Below are 14684 nucleotides of genomic sequence, written 5' to 3' on the forward strand. Positions count from 1 at the left end.
CACATACCAAGACATGGCAACAATCACAGTATTAAACAATTAGTAAATACCAAAGCTTAACACATACGGAAAACACATTACAATCCAATCAGGTATTGTCACATAACAATTATCAAATACATGTGCATTTACCCTAATGCATCTAATGCCAATTAATTCACTGTCATGCCATCCCTAGACATGACTAAATGCATGTGGTACCAAGATGTCTCACCAACGGTGGACCAAGAACAGTTTTATATCATGCTGGATATGTCGGAACTTACCGAACCATCTTATCTCCCTTGGATAAGCCAAAACAGTTTTATATCCTGTTGGATAGCAGCTCTGGACTCATGGATTCATCTAATCCGATCCTCGGCTTCATTATGGACACATAATCCATTTTCGTTATTGGAACCCAAGTTTCCAATGTTCACATACAATCATGAATGCATGATTACTATTAAACACATCAAATACATGACGCTATCTAGCTCGAAGCTATTCATTCACTGATGCGGAAACACAATTCCAACATCTAACATATTAGGATAACACAATATCCTATCACTCAATTCATAATTATTCACATGATAATTATCTGCATACTCATTTTTATACACACAAGGTTTCATTTACACTTATGTCCTAAAACATACATCATTCTCTTATCATTGCAAATTAATGCTAAAACATAACATTGCTCACTTTAAGCTACAACTTATTGCATACACGTTTATCAATCATTTAACGATTAACAATAAGCATTAACAGTATCAACATGTATCAACAATCATGTAAGGATACCCTTAAACCATGTTACAAGTGCCTAATTACACTTACAAACATTAACAAAATTTGCTGTCACAGAGGCCTTCGCTAAGCGAAGCCTTAGCGAGACTTGGCGAACCTCACCAGGAAGTCACCTGCTCATGGCGAGCTTTGGCGAGCTTCAGCGAACATGTTCGCTACAGCGAACTCCTGGTCGCTTAGCGAACTACACCAGAAAAATATCTGTTCTTGAGTTTATCTAAGGCGGTTTAACATCAAATCAACTCAAAAATTCATCCAAACATGTTATAAATTCATATAAACAGTCATTTCAAACATATATGGTATCAAGGAACATTAATCATCCCTTCCAAACATCCAAATACCTCAAACAATCAAAATCATGTCAATTTCTTGCATATTAAGCAAGTTTAACAAAACATGCAAATCATTGATCAAACATCTACATATACCCACTTTCAACTCCCCAAAGTTGTTTACCTCATCTACCATGAGTTCACTAAACATGTTAGGATCAAAAGAATCCATTTTCCATTAAGAAAATCACCCACAAAACCCACAAGAAAATAGAGTGTAAAGAGTTTGGGAATGGAGGAATCGACATCCTCCCCTCTTTCGAATCACTCACGATTATGTAATCTAACTCTCGTACCTTAGCTCGACGAATCCACAAGCTTGCTCTTCTCTTTCTCTCCCACGAGCTCCTCTCTCCCTCATGAGCTCCTTGCCCTAGCTAAGCTCTTGAACTTCTCATGGAATTGTAACTTATGAGACTATCCACCCAAACTTATGCTACTTATAGCTCTCTCTATTCTCATGGATCCAAGCCCACTTGGCTTAGGCCCAATGCCTATTCCACGCCCAAAGGCCTAAACAACATAACTTCTCGCTCATTAACTTACGTTCTCGCTAAATGATTATTCGCCGCTTAATCATTTAATTATAAATCACGCCCTCGCGTAATAAAATAATTAAATAACGAATACTAAATTTTGGGTCGTTACAGGTTTCTTATCCGGTCGAAGGGGTAACCTATGCTCCACGAGCTCTCTGCTTAAACCAGGCATTTCGTTATAATCCCATGCAAAGCAGTCTCTGTATTGCTTAAGCAGCTCGACCGTTCTTTCTTTTAAGATTGAGTCTATATTGGCACTAATATAAGTTGGCCTTTTAACAGAGCCATCTCCAATATCAACTTCCTGCAAAGGATCTTGGGCTTGCATTCTTTGAATCGAACTATGTGGATCTTTCTCAAAACCCAAAGGCTCATCATCATAGATACAATCCAACCCTTGTTTTTTGACGTCATTTACTTCACTAGCCTCCAAGGCCAGTTTGTCTCTTAAGTCATCACTGGCTTCGACAGCCACATTTTCTTGAACATTATTGGCCTCAAGAGCCATTTTGATTCTATTTTCGGCTGCGTAAGCCGTGATTCGATCCCATGCTAGGGACTCAATCATCAAACTCATCATGGTTGACCCACCCAGAAACTGGTGGGTGTGCATCCTCACACAAGGGTTTCTCTATGTCTTCCCTTTCCCAACAAAAGCCATGGGTTGGACGCAACTTAACTGAGTGGTATACATTTTTTGATACCACTTCATTTGGATCGAAGGCAGCATCTTGCTCACCACAAGGAGCAATCAAAGCCAGGTTTTTGTCGAAGTTCTGTAAAGTTACAGTGCCTGTTTCTGAAATATATGCACTTTGATCTGCTTCTACATTCTCGACCAAACCATCTTCTCTCCAGATGATTAATCTTTGGTGCATGGTTGAGGGAACAGCTCCAACACCATGTATCCATTCTCGACCTAATAACAAATTGTAATTAGGTTTGGCAGCTATGACCATAAACAAGGTCTTTCGAACTGTGCTACCAACACATACTTCCAATTGTACTGCCCCCAGGGAATGGCCAGTTTTTCCTTCATAGTTGGCCAGCACCACATTGTGGGAATGAAGGTCTGTGTCATAGAGACCTAATTTCTTCAACATGAAGTGAGGCATGATATTCACCACAGCTCCCCCATCCACTAGGACTTTATTAATTCCCACATTATTGACTTTTGCCCTAATGAACAAAGCCTTCAAGTGGTTCTGCATTCCCAGGTCTGGCTTCTCGAAAACAGCTTTTTGCTCTTCGACACAACCATTTTGCATAACATAGTAACACATTGGCTTATGATCGGCCAAATTAAGGGCCTCGAAGTCTTCTTCCAACTCATTAACTTCAGTAGGCACATCATATTCCAGTGGCAAAATAGACACCACATTGACCATGACGTCGAAATCAGACCCCTCATCCAGGAGATCATCATCCTCCATGTCATCCTCATCTTCTGCCCCTCCTTGGGCATTTTCAGCTATAGGTTCTTCCAATATTATGGAAAGCCTCTCCTTTACTGGCCTCTTGGCCATTTCAACCTTTTCAGCTTTCTGGGTTGCAACAACCTTGCCCCCAGCCTCAGCCTCTTTCGCTGTCAACTTTTGTTTCCTCTGAAACCTTCGCCACTGAGTGCGAGTCATAGGATTTTTTCCTTTATAATTATTCCTATAAGAGTATTTGTTGACTTCGGTGGCAGCATTCACTGTTTCCTTTCCAGCTACCACTTTTGAACCCTTGGGTTCAGCCACAATGTTTACATTGACATTGCTAGAGCTTCCATTTTCCATCATCCTTCGATTGAAAGTGACGTACTGTCCACTCACCCATTGGTTAACAGGTGCTCTCCCAGATGGTTTGAAAGTGTTTTGGGGACTTAGCCTTTGCTGAATCGAAAGGCCTTTGGTGATAGGCTTTCCCCAATTGGCCCCTTTGTAAGGCCAAGCTTTTTGATTTGGCCTAGCTTTTGGCCATTTTCTCTTGTTTTCAGCATAAGGTACAACGTTTTGAAGGCCTGCAGTGGCCTCTTTGTCGCACACAGCACTGCACCTAGGGCAAAGCATCACTTCAGCATTCTTCAGCTTGCACCTATTCAGGAAGTCCACCAGTTCTTCCTCAGCATTGGGGTACACTTCACGCACCCTCTTTTCATACTCCTCCTCAGGCACAGCCTTGATTGGAGCAGCAACATCTATCACTTCAACCATGTTGCAGTCATAGACTTCGACATAGGTAGCATCAGCAGGTGGTAAGGGATCTGCATCTACCTTCATTGGAGGCTTTGCCTTATCAGCATACTTCAGCCTTCCTTCATTCAGCGCTTTTTGCACCAAATCCCTGAAAACAACACATTGATAAGTTTTATGTCCCAAATAGTTATGAAACTTACAATAACCTCTTTTCTTTCTTTGTTCTATTGGTGGTATTTTCATATCTTTTGGCACAATGATCTGGCCGTCAGTCACCAATAAATCAAAAATTTCATCACATTTAGTAATATCGAAAGTATAAGTCTTCGTAACAAACTTATCATTTTTTGGTTCGACTGGATTTTTTCCATTCGACGGCCGCAACAATTTGCAAATATAAGGAGGCCCAGGCTTTAATTCAGCCACATTAATATCACTATCGTCGAAATCTAAGTACTCATCACTAATTTCATAATCAATTTCATTATCATAGGAATCAACAAAACCTATTTCTTTCTTTTTCTGAAACTTAGAATTTCTAACTTTTTCAGCTTTTAACCTTTCGACTTGTCTCACCCTGTCAGCCAACTGTGACATGTCTCGAAGGTATTGGGTATCTAACTTCTTTCGAATTGAATAATCTAACCCACCAGCAGCCATTTCCACTAGCTCGTGCTCAGGCACTTGGGTAAAGCACCTGGACTTCAGCAAACGAAACCTATTTAGATAATCATCAATTGACTCTTGGTTTTTTCTTTTTACACTGGCTAATTCTTTCAGACTTATCTTAGTCTGGCCCATATAAAATTGCTCATGGAAAGTCCTTTCCAATTGGGCCCAACTATGAATCGAATTGGGAGGCAAGGTTGTAAACCAAGTAAATGCATTCTTGGTAAGCGAATTAGGAAAATACTTCATTCGCAAATTTTCATTATTCGCCAAGTTCCCAGATTCAGCTAAATACCTAGCAATATGTTCTACGGTTGACTCATTAGTGCCCCCAGCAAACTTAGTGTATTTTGGGACTTTCCAAGCCCTTGGTAACTCTGTTTGCAACACGTATTCAGTGAAGGCAGAAACAAAATTTGGCCTTCGACAACCCGTGTTTAGGCCGTTTTGGGCCAAAATCGTTTCGACCATGTTGGCCAAATTGTGCTGGCCAAGCAAGTTATTGTTCTGCACCTCTCGCACTACCTCGTCAGGATCTTGGTTCCTCCTAACCATTACCACTGGGGGGTTCTGATGTACCACTTGTGGATTTGGGTTGACAACAGGAGGGTTTTGATTTACTACTTGAGGCATTTGATTAACCTCGTGAGGATAATAGGTTTCCTCTTGTACAACTGGCGTGGGTGTTGGGTTAGGACCTGTTTCAGTAGCCACATAAACTGGCCTTTGCTGTACTGGAGTCGAAGACATTGCAAGCAATATCACTTGCGGAGTAATAGGATTTACTCTAGGAGGCGGTGGGGGTGTCCCAAAAAAATCTGCAATTCGACTCATTTGAAATGCCAACATTTGATAACTCTCGTTGGTATTCTGAATTAATGGGTTAAACACAGTACCAATTTGTTGGGTTAAGAGATTAACCATCTCATGGTTGCTCTCATCCATTTGCTGCCTCAAAGACAACACAGACGCAGTCGTTAAGGGTGTGGGAGTTACCCTTGACGAAGTGTACCTCTCAGATTCGAAACTTGGCATCCCTAAGCCAAGCGTAGGGGGAGGCCCATACATAAAACCCTGACCTGATGGTGGTTTCGAACGTCCAAAACCAGCAGTCATGGACGGAATTGCCATAGTTGGTATTGGTAGAGTTGGAATAACATCCTGCACAGTCGAAATGGTTGGACTGGAGAATATTGGAACATTCACCAACTCAGATGTTACCAAACTTTGTGGAGGTGGATCGACTCCACCACTCGAACTTGCTTCGCTACTCATCGCACTAGAGTTTGGAGTTTTACTAGGATTAGATCTCTGAGTAGTTTTAACCATAACCTAACTTATCATCAGTTATATGCAAGTAACAAGTTTTTATCCCACAACATAAAAATGAACACAACTTTAATAAACACAAAACCGGTCCCACTGGGCGTGCCAATTTGTTTACGTGAGAATTTGGTAAACAACCGCTAGTTTAAGTATTTAAACTCGCGAGATCAACTAGTAAATCTCAGGACAATTTTGTGTTTATTCGTTTTAAGAAAACTGTTTGAATGTTCGTTTTAATAAGGAAACAAACACTTAGGAATTAAAATGTTTTAAAGCATACAAGAGAAACTAATTCGAATCGCCTCGAAGTAGCAGTTTCTCGAGCAAGTATCTGAATTTAAACTTGGAGAAAATTACTGGAAAGCAAATTGCATTGAATGAAAAGCAATTACAAATAAAGATGGTTCACAAAACATACATTTCTCCTCTGAATTCCGTTCGTTCGATCGCTGAGTACTTAGAATTTTAGAGAGAGTGTTTGTATAAAATTTTGTGACCCTTGTTCTGAATGAAAAACTACTATAAATACTACTACAAAGTGGTAACTGTTTCTCGATCATCTGGACGCTCCTCCATTTGCCACCTCGACCACGTTCTCCACTTTCATCTTTCATTCCTTCAGCGCGCGCCAAGACCTCTTGGGCCGTTCGTTGTTCCTTCTTTGGGCTTGGCCCAACTCTCCATCGGTTCGATTTCGCGCTTTCGATAGCTTCCTGGCGAAACCAAAATTGGACGCGTTATCCATATCTCTCGAAGCGCTTTTTGGCTTCGACCTAGTTGGCTTTCGACGCCAACTTTGAAAGTTTTATTTTGACAATATCACCTCCAAATAAATATTGGACCCACCAATTATATTTAATTGATAAATACCAAATTTATATCCAACACATGCATATATAAATACTTTTATTTACCGCATGATCTCGTTTTTTGAAAATTACATATTGAATAACGTAACTGTTTATTTCCTTCTATGCAATTCAAGGTATCAAGTAGCTTTTCTACAAACTTTCCTCTCGTTCTTTTGAAGTTTCTTCTCACATATTGACTTGGTGGAATTTTATCCAGACTTTACTATTCCTAATTTTTTAAGTCTATTGTTTTTTTACATTTTTTTTGGTTGGTCATTTTTTTAGTATAACAGTTTTTTCAACACCCTCCACCTGTTCGATAGTACAAAGATTAAGAAATACTATTCTTCTTTTTTTAGTTTGCATGATATTATAAGAATTTAACATTCAACATGTCATCTTATTCTTAAGACTATCTCACTATGTACTCACTCATAACTATAATATCTTATCTCCTAAATACTATTATGCTTAGAGAGTAATTTAAATAATAAAATAGATAAATATAGTATAATATTTTATATTACTTATTAAGATTTCTTTGCCTTTTATTTGTCAGAATTATTTAGCTAGAAAAAAATAAGATTACAAAGAAGGTTAGAAAAGACAAAAAAGAAAAAAAATAAGATTACAAAATATGAAACCATGGGCAAGTAGTGATGTGTGAGTATCAATATTTATAAAGACCATTGTGGTAAAACATTGTTTACGTGGGAATTTGGTAAACAACCGCTAGTTTAAGTATTTAAACTCGCGAGATCAACTAGTAAATCTCAGGACAATTTTGTGTTTATTCGTTTTAGGAAAACTGCTTGAATGTTCGTTTTAACAAGGAAACAAACATTTAGGAACTACAACGTTTATAAAAGATACAAGAGAAACTAGTTCGAATCGCCTCGAAGTAGCAGTTCTCAAGCAAGTGTTTGAAATTAAACTTAAAGAAAATTACTGAAAAGCAAATTGCATTGAATGAAAAGCAATTACAAATAAAGATGGTTCACAAAACATACATTTCTCCTCTGAATTCCGTTCGTTCGATCGCTGAGTACTTAGAATTTTAGAGAGAGTGTTTGTATAAAATTTTGTGACCCCTGTTCTGAATGAAAAACTGCTATAAATATTACTACACAGTGGTAACTGTTTCTTGATCATCTGGACGCTCCTCGATCTGCCACGTCGACCACGTTCTCCACTTTCATCTTTCATTCCTTCAGCGCGCGCCAAGGCCTCTTGGGCCGTTCGTTGCTTCTTCTTTGGGCTTGGCCCAACTCTCTACCGGTTCGATTTCGCGCTTTCGATAGCTTTCTGGCAAAACCAACACTGGATGCGTTATCCATATCTCTCGAAGCGCTCTTTGGCTTCGACCTAGTTGGCTTTCGACGCCAACTTTGAAAGTTTTATTTTGACAATATCACCTCCAAATGAGTATTGGACCCACCAATTATATTTAATTGATAAATCCCAAATTTATATCCAACAAATTGCCCCCCAAAAATGCCATTTTCGACTGTGTCTATCGAAAGAGGAAGTGGCGTTTTTGAAAGTACTAATGGATATCTTTCTTTTCCATTTATCTCTCCTATCGTTTAGGTTGCCATTCAAAACTTTGGATTGGCTCCAAAACTTGTTTTTCTTTCCACCTGTCAAGGGAGTTGGACACTTGTCACAAGGGGAAGTTGAAGAATTTGTTATTTTCAACAGACCGCGTGCCTCTATAAATAGCTAGATCCTCTCTTTATTGTGTTTTCTCCAATTTTCGCTCTGTCAACTGTTCATCTTCTTCTTCATCTTCCGCGATTCTTTCTTGAATTCTTGCTTCCAAAAGACTTCCTATTCTCACCATTCTGTTTAACATCAAATCATCAACTTTCTTTTCACTTGGATTTTCCTCAACTATCTCAAACAACCTGTGGTTCCCAAATTTAACCCTAATCCGTTCTTTTACACCATCTTTACACCTTCATCAATGGCGTCAGGTTCAAATGTTGGAAAAATCCTTCCTTACGCAGGTAAGTGGACCGCCGCCACTCTTTCTTCTTACGATACGGATGTGGTTCCAGAACCATCGTTGCGTCTGGACTTGCAAAAGTTTTGGGAAAATCAATTGATCTTTCCTTATTCCGTTGATAATCTTGTGCATGCGTTTGGGGGACCCAAACCAAGTGATAAGAGTAGGAATTCTAAGGTTCTGTCCATTTTTCCTGTTTATAAACCTTGTGCTCCTAGGGTTTTCATCAGTGAACCCTATAATTTTAGCTATATCAAGGCGCCTAACAGAGTGTTTCGATCGGCTCCTTCTTTGAATGACCAATACCTTGGCTGGTTAGACAGGGTACAACGTGATAAGGCTGATATTTGGCAAGCCTGTGGTATTTATGACCTTATTCAGCTCTCTCGGACAGGCCTTAAATACCAGCAAGAGATGATTATTGCTGCTTTACACTTCTTTGAGTCTTCTACCAACACCTTCCACTTCGAATGTGGCATGATGACTCCTACACTGCTGGATGTTGCTGCCATTACTGGCTTATCGCCTCTTGGCGACACTTACGATCCTTGCAAAGCTTCCGACACCATCAAATTTGATTTTCGAAACAAGTCTTACTCCAAATACATCGTGGAAAATCGAAAGACCAGCGATGAAGTAAGTGATGAAGAACACGTTGCTTTCCTAACCTTATGGCTATCGCAGTATGTCTTCTGCACTCAATCTCTCCAAGTAGCCAAGAAATTCATCCCTATGGCTATTCAACTACATGAATGCCAGCAATTCAACTTCGCTTGGCTTATTCTTGGATGTCTTTATGAATCCATGAGGGATGCTTGTGAACACCTTAAGAGAACAGGCGATGGATCTACCTTTTTAGGTGCTGGCCCCTTTTGGTTGCTGCAATTATGGCTAACTGCCACTTTTCATGCTGAACTTGACCTTTTCTTGCCTGAGCCATACTATGAGGAATCAAGAACGCGCCAAATCGAAGGCACCAGGCTGGCAAGGATGGTTCCTAGGGAAAGAGGGCTTGGTTATGATGTGGCTTTCCAACAGTATTTTAATACTTTTCTCAGCCTGAAGAAGTTCAAGCCTAGCTTTGCTCCTTTTGTGGATAGGCCACTTGGTCCTCCTTGGTTCACTCACAGATTTCCTTCTCCACCGGAATTTGAGACGGTAACCAACAGCATTTGGAATGCTTACCTGATGCCTACAGTCTTGTCTTGTCGAATTGGCTTGACTTCTGGAGATTTTGGGTTAGTTGGCTACTTCCCAAACCTGGTGTCTCGCCAATTTGGCTTAACTCAAATACTCCCCAAGAGCATATACTTGGAAGAGAGGGAGGTTTGTTTAGGCAAGCATGGCATGACAGAACCACAGTTCCATTCGTTCTTGAACCATTTCAATCAGCCTTCTTATGAGCTTACCCCATTCGACTTCGCTCCCTCACATGCCTGTACTAGGGAATTTTTTATCTGGTGGTCTCGACACTATGAAGGACGCCTGGTTGACAAGGCTGCTTTGCTTACTGCTATCTCTAATGGGTTCGACTCATCTATTTTGAACAAGATTAAATCGAAACTGAACGCCAGAGGTATTCTTTTGATTCTACTTTTCCTTGCATAATCTTTTACCTTGCGTGCTTTTCTCTTATGCGCACCTCTCCAATGCAGGGAGTAAGTCGAAGGCAGGTTCTAGCAATTCTAGCAAGCCTCTTCCTCCACCACCTAAGGTTGAACTAAAGGTAAGCCTTTGCCTTTTTGTGGCTTCTTACGCTCTTGTAGGATTTCCATATTAACTTTGATATGCCCTTTTCCAGATTGCTTCACGCAAAAGGCCTCCTTCAACTGAAACTCCTTCTGTTTCGAAGAAACAAAGGCCTATTCCAGCCACTTGTTCGAATGCTCCAGATAAGGTACCTATTTAGCAAAAGACTCCTTTTCCTTTTGTCTTACATGCGAACTTACTGAACTGTGGCCTGTAGGATATTCCTGTTCTCTCGACTATCCCTGAGCAAACTAACATTGCCACCACTCAAGATCTCCCTCATAATGTTGAACCCATTACTGACGAGAAAAAGAAAAAGAAGAAGAAGAAGAAAGAACACCAACTCAACCAAGAAGGTACTCCTGAGCGCAAGTCCTCTGAGATTGAGGCACAACCTGATACTCTGGCATCACCTGAGGACCCTCCTTTAGAGCAATCGGAGAGGAAGAAAAAGAAGAAAAAGAAGCAGAAACAATCTCCTGCTGCAGCTACTGTTGTCGAGGCTTCTGCTACTGCAAAAGAAACAACTCCACAGCCTGAAGCTTCTGCTACCCCTCAAGCCCAAGTAAGCCATTCTTACTTCTTGTTACTTCTCCAGCTTTCGACTGTGTTACTCATTCTTTCATGGTTTTATTTGTTTCAGCCACAAAACTCTGCTCAAGTCATTCCTCAGGATGAGCCTGCTCCTAGCAAAGCGGCTGAGGGGGTGGTCGAAGGACCAAGCGATGCGCATCCTGAAGATGTTGCAGAAAAAATCCCATCTCCTCAGCCTATCGAAACGGCCATTCTTACTGAAACCTCATCACCGCCCAAGGCTCCTGGCTCGCCTCACCGTGCTTTCGAAGATGATACCCTTAAGCCTGACAATGAAGAAGACCAACTCAATCGAAGCTTACCACAACAGAATCCTTCAACAAATCCTGCCCAAGTATTGGCTGATAATGATCCTCCAATCAACTTTCAAGCTGACCCTATTGCTAATACTGAACAAAGGCCAACAGTTGATGGCGAGCACTCCACTACCAATCAACCACAACCAAGTGGGTCGAACCATGAGTCTAGTTCACCTAGTGCTGGCACTTTCGACTCTGAAGATGGGAACTCCTATATTGGTGATTCACTTGGTGAAGAGGGAACTTCCGTGTCGAAGCCACTTCCTACTGTTGTCCTGCCAGCTGAACTTGCCAAAGAGTTAAAAGATTTAACTCCAGTAGATGCACTTATCAAGCTTTTATCAAGCCATGGCACCTCTAGCTCCGTTGTTGAGAACACAAAGGGGAAGGAAGATGTACTTGAGCAAGAACAGTTTGAGCATGAAGTCAGGTTCAGGCGAGAAATTCTTGATGGGGATATGTTGGGCCTGCTTGAGCGTGATTCTTCTATATATTACAACATCAAAGCCCTTTTTCGCAAGCTGCAGAACCCAAGGACTGGCGAAGCAATGTTCCTTCTAGTGACTCAGGCTGAAACCTTTTTGGAACAGTTCGTTAGTCAATCTCAACTCCTAACCAGGACTAGCAGCCTTCTGACATCTCTGCTCGCCACCCAGCAACACCATTTTGAGCAAGCTAATAATTGCAATGCAGAGGTCACAACTATCAAAGCTGCCTCTGATGAAGCTCTTGAGCAACTTGTGGCTTGTGAGAACAATATTGCTCAATGGCAGTCTGAAATCGAAGCGCTAAAGGAAAAGGTTCGACAAGAAGAGGCTAAGATGGAAAAACTAGCTGCAGTAGCTATCGAAGCACAGAAGGTTAAGCTTGATGAGCTAGCACGTGAAGGTATCCAATATTACAGTGATGGTCTAGCTGTCCAAAAGCGAGTTGAGCACCTTGCTAGTGATAAGGAAATGCTACAACGTAAACTGGCGTCCATTCGAACTCAGTATTATCAATTTCAAGCGGCCAATCGAAAGCCTCCTTCGACATCTCAACCACAACCTTGACTTTGTAAATTTTCCTTTTAGTCTCAAGTTTTTTTTTTCTCTTTTGGATGTCATAATTGTAACTCTCTTAACACTAGCAACTGTCAAACAATTTTGTACATGCCTTTTGAATGTACGCCCGTTTTGGCTTTTTAATGCTGCATGTTCATATATTGGCTGAGTATTTTATTCCTTTGTTGTTGTTTGCTTTCCTTCTTTTGGGCCATTCTCCCAAGCCTTATTAATGGCACTTTGTAAGGAATGAAGCGAACATGTTTCCAAAGCAGTCAACATAATTAACTACATGGCTTTGAGCATTAATGCAATGGCATTTCCTATGCAAACTGACCGTGGTTAGTTGTAACTGCCTAGCTATTAACGCGTATTAATCCTTCTATAAATACCCACGCCTTGCAACTCTTTTGTTCATCACTTTGCACCAATTAACGCATTAACACCTCTCCACAAAGAATGGATAACAAGAAAAATCTTCCTTCCTCTACCCCGGGCTCAAGCACACCACGTCCTTTTGGAAGGGGACGAATCAAGATTCCAGCTTCCAAACCTCCACGCACTAGAATCCTTCGCCCTAGGCCGGCACCAGCCAAGGTAGTGGAAACCATCATTCTCTCTTCTGATTCCTCAAGCTCTAGTTCATATGACGAAGATGAAGATTACCTCGAGTTCCTCAGCACCCTAGAACCTGACGAAGAATACCCAGGAACTCCGACTCCTTCTTCTGAGGATGAAGACTCTCAGATCTCAGAACTTTCCAGTTCTGACTCAAAGGATGAAGGAGCTCGAGCTCAGGGTAAACCTTAAATGGTTACCCTTCAACATTCAACCAATTCTTGTATTTTCTTGAACGTTCTTGAGTGATTGGTCGTATTGTTGATCTTATATGAATAAAAATTGATTCTTGGCATTTTCTTTTACCATTTCGCAAATTTTATTCTTGCGTTATTCATTTTTTATGCTTATTTCTTGCAACATTGGCTTGTATTTCTTTAAATATTTGCCATTCATGTTGACTGAACGTTTCTCAGGAGTTAACTCTTCAATCTCATAGGCTCCATTTGACAAAACTTGAGAAATCTTAAATGGCCCTTCCCAATTGGGTGACCACTTCCCAAAGACTCGATCTCGTCTGTCTATGGGAAGGATAACTTTCCAAACCAAATCTCCTACATCAAAGAGTTTGGATTTAACCCTTTTATTATATGCTCTAGCAATTCGTTCCTTTTGTCGAATCAAAGCATCTAACGCTTGCAACCTCTCCTCATCCACGTCTGTTAATTCATCTAACATTATGTTCCCATAGTGATCAGGAGGTAGCTCCCATTGCTTTTGCACTCGAATTGACTGCATCATTATTTCGACAGGTAGCACAGCATCGTGACCATATGTTAGTCGAAAAGGTGTTGACCCTGTTGACTCTTTAGGAGAATTCCTACATGCCCATAGGACTTGGTCCAAGGTCTTATGCCAATTCTTTGGCTTTTGAGCAACGTGTTTCTTAATTAAACTAATTATAACCTTGTTGGCCGCTTCAACTTGGCCATTTGCTTGAGCATAATAAGGCGTTGAGGTCATTAGTTTAAAACCTGATTGTTCAGCAAAATCTTGCATCTTTCGACCAATAAACATTGTTCCCTGGTCTGTAGTGATCGTCTCAGGAAGCCCAAACCTATAAATAATATGGTCTTGGATAAAATTGATCACTGTTTCCTGATCCACGTTTGTTAGGGCAACGGCCTCTATCCATTTGGTAAAATAGTCGATCCCAACTAGTATATAACGTTGGTTCTTGGATGACGCAGGCCTAATTTCACCAATTAAATCTAAAGCCCAGCCTCTAAAAGGCCAAGGTTTGATAATCGAATGCAACTCACTGGCAGGGACGTGTTGTATCCCTGCGTGTTTTTGACACTCTTGACAGCATTTTGCATATTCTATGCAATCCTTAAGCATCGAAGGCCAATATAAACCTTGTCGAAACAAAAGCCATTTCATTTTGTGGCCTGCTTGATGGGCGCCACAGGCTCCACTATGGGCATTTGAAATTGCTACATACGCCTCATTTTCATTTAGGCACTTCAACAAAACCCCTTCAGGAGTCTTCTTAAATAGCTCATTTCCCATGATTGTGTAATTCAAGGCTCTATACTTAACCTTCCTATCGGCTGTACCTGTTGGATTTTCTATGTATTTAACAATGGGTTGTCTCCAATCATTGTCAGCCAAATTGTCAATCACGAAGACTTCAGTTATTACTTCATCAAAGTGTGCATCAGCCATTTCTGACTCC

Source organism: Trifolium pratense, linkage group LG5 (assembly GCF_020283565.1).
Source record: "Trifolium pratense cultivar HEN17-A07 linkage group LG5, ARS_RC_1.1, whole genome shotgun sequence".
Lineage (NCBI taxonomy): Eukaryota > Viridiplantae > Streptophyta > Magnoliopsida > Fabales > Fabaceae > Trifolium > Trifolium pratense.